At 37.4% G+C, this 3,102-nt stretch overlaps 1 long non-coding RNA gene across 1 annotated transcript; it reads left to right on the top strand.

The window, feature by feature from the left end:
• The first annotated feature begins 323 nt into the window (after positions 1-323).
• Positions 324-2,194, top strand: LOC109110549. Its single transcript, XR_006155131.1, has 3 exons — positions 324-365; positions 1,465-1,561; positions 1,672-2,194. It is a non-coding gene; the product is annotated as an uncharacterized LOC109110549 (long non-coding RNA).
• The last annotated feature ends 908 nt before the right edge of the window (positions 2,195-3,102 follow it).

Raw genomic sequence — 3,102 nt, 5'->3', positions numbered from 1 at the left:
TAATTTTGACGCATACAGTGTATTGTTGGCTATTGCTACAAATATTAAGACTGGTTTTGTGGTCCAAGGTCACACATTATTACAATATTGGCTAAAAATATTAGATTATATATCTGATAATTATATTTTCATATTACTATGGGAGCACTAATATATTTTACGGAACACAAACCCAACTAATAATGTGTCTCTGTCTGGGGTCCAAACTATTTTTCTCCAAACTATTTTTTTTTATGTATTTATATGAATGTTTGATAATGCTTGTTTGATTAGGTCCTGTTTTAAAAAGATCAATTGTAAAGATGATGCTGAACTCCAAAGATGATTTGACCGACCAATCAATGAGAGAAAACTTTCTGGAAAAGGTAAGATCAAATAGAAATCCTATAAAACCTGAATAGGGCCATCTGATTTTGCAAAGTACAATTCTGTCATAAAAAAGGAACTGAATACACAAAATGAAATGTTGTGGAATTTGTGAAATTTGGGATAAATAAATCCAAAGCAGGGCTATACAAATGGATTAAATCATGCAATGCATTCATTTCGTCTGTTGAAAGGAAATGAATGAACGACACAGTTCCCTTTTAGTCGGTCACTCTCAACACCACGTCAGTGACCGACGAAAATGGGATATCGCTTCGATAGACCAATCTGGTGTGGCGTCGAGAGTGACCGACTGAAAGGGAACGTCTCGGTTACGTATGGTAACCCTCATTCCCTGAAGGAGGGAACGGAGACGCCACGTCCCGTCGCCATGGTTGCTGTACCACCGCTGAGCTGCTGGGTCTCCGGATCGGCTCCTCAGCGGCGAAAACCTGGTATGCATTGCACCTGCTGCCTTATTATACTCACGCTGTGATCAGCGACATATTGACCAAATAACAACATTCCAATTAGCATACACTCATTTAGTTTACACTCGAAGTAGATTGATCTATCGAAGTGATATCCCATTTTCGTCTGTCACCGATGTGGCGTCTCCATTCCCTCCTTCAGGGAACAATGGTTACCATACATAACCGAGACATTACATTTAAACACACATGAATTCACTGGTGTTTTCAGCATCTCATTATACGAGTTAAAATTATCTTGACTCACTGAACCTAGATCAATTAGTGAGGTTGCCTGAACATAAATTGTCATTTATGGAACCCCTTTAGCCCCGATTGATTTGTTAGTTTACTTCGAGTCAGGTTTGGGACTTCAGTCTAAGCTTAGTGTCTTTTATGAAACAGGACCCTGGTGTACAGTGCATGTTATAAATAACCACATTCACATAAACACATCTAAATACTTCATTACTTTACTTGCATTAAAGTATGTGCAGGGGGTCTCAAATCCTGTTTGGTTGTGAAAAACTGGCCGTTTAATTTATATACCTAAAAAAATGTATTATGAATAAACATATCTGAGTGTATTGTCATATTTTGATTTGTTCAGTATTAATGCTATTTTCAGTTGGCATCTGCCCTGGCTGACAGAGGATTCACAAACGTGACACTGAGTTGGTTTCAAACCCCTGTACGGGTGATTCAGAAGGAGAACGCTCCTAAAAGTACGTTTTCACAACTGCATTTTGCACATTAATTTATGCCATAAGATGAATGTATGTTACTGATTATAAAAACCATGTGATGTAATAAACAAAAATGTGTTCATTCACAGGTTGTGTTAAAGTACCGTGATATCCTGGAAAGTTACATTGGAAACAATGTAAAGCCTCTTCAAGCAATTCTGCTGCCTTGTTTAAGCTTACATAAAATAATAGATAATAAAACAAAGCTAACTGAACAACATAATGAAGTGAATGCTTATTACCAATCACAAAAATATTTACTGTGCTGCCTGTTAAAGATATTTTATTTTTAAGATGTTTTAAATTGTTTAAATGTGAGAATATCATTAAGGACTTTTATCTTAAACCCTGGCCAGGACGGGTCTGGGGAAAAAGGGCCCATATGGTCACCTTAATTTTAAAGATGGTTTAAATTGTTTAAATAAGAAATAGTCATTAAGGATTTTAACCCGAAAGCTTGTCACTGATTCTTTTCTGTGATGTACAGTAAGTTGTCATGAGTTGGCTGCTAAATAAATCCTGAAAAGTTTGGAACACTGCCATTATGGGTGTGTGTTTATTTACTTTTTAAATTCTCAAACACTGATTTACAGCAAGCCACTCCCAGATCACTTTGCCGAATCTGAGTAACATTCTAAAGTAACATTCTATCCCACAAGCAAAATAACAGTACCAACATAGCAACAATTCTTGCAATACATGCTTGGTGGTACTTGTTCTTCAGGTGAGACCAGAATGTCAATCTTTGATAACACTTTCAGCATTTTTGTTTGTTTGTCATAGTTTGTCTTTTATCTCTTTTGGAGAGCTTTCTGTTTCTGCCTTACAGATGCACTGCCCATGTTGTCTAATTTTTTGTTCATTCTGAAGGGAAGCGTTGTTCTTATCTTACGATTCATTAAGAGCTCTGCAGGAGATGCACCATGCGTAAGAGGTGTTGCTCGATAGCTCAGAATAACTAGATATGGATCTGACTTGCCTTCTGATGCTTTCTTGAGCAATTGCTTCACAATGTGAACTCATTTTTATGCTTTCCCATTACACTGAACATGATGGGGACTTGAAGTCACATGTTTGAAACCAAAGTGAGCAGCAAAATCCTGAAATTCTCTTGAGTTGTAGCATGGGCCGTTGTCACTCACAACTACCAGCGGAATGCCGTGCCTGGCAAAAATTGACTTCAAAGGCTGAATCCTCAAGTACATACTTGAGGAGATAGACAACAGGGCGATTTCTGGGAAACTCAAAAAAGTAATCCACTAACAGCAAGTATTATTTTCCATGGAAATGAAACAGATCAGTACCCACTTACGGTACAGGTAGGTCTGTTGTGATCAAAGGTTCTCTTGCTTATCTGTTTGATGTTTTAGGTATACTTCACAAGTACTGACCATTCTTAATGTCAGAATTTATTCCAGGCCAATAGACTGAATCCCTGGATCTCTTTTTGCATTTCTCTATTCCAAGATGTATCCTGGAAAGCATCTCTTCTCTCAACACTTGTGGAACATCTATTCTGT

Source organism: Cyprinus carpio, chromosome B7, assembly GCF_018340385.1.
Source record: "Cyprinus carpio isolate SPL01 chromosome B7, ASM1834038v1, whole genome shotgun sequence".
Lineage (NCBI taxonomy): Eukaryota > Metazoa > Chordata > Actinopteri > Cypriniformes > Cyprinidae > Cyprinus > Cyprinus carpio.
Note: the sequence above shows the minus strand (reverse complement) of the source record. Positions and strands in the feature narration are given on the sequence as shown.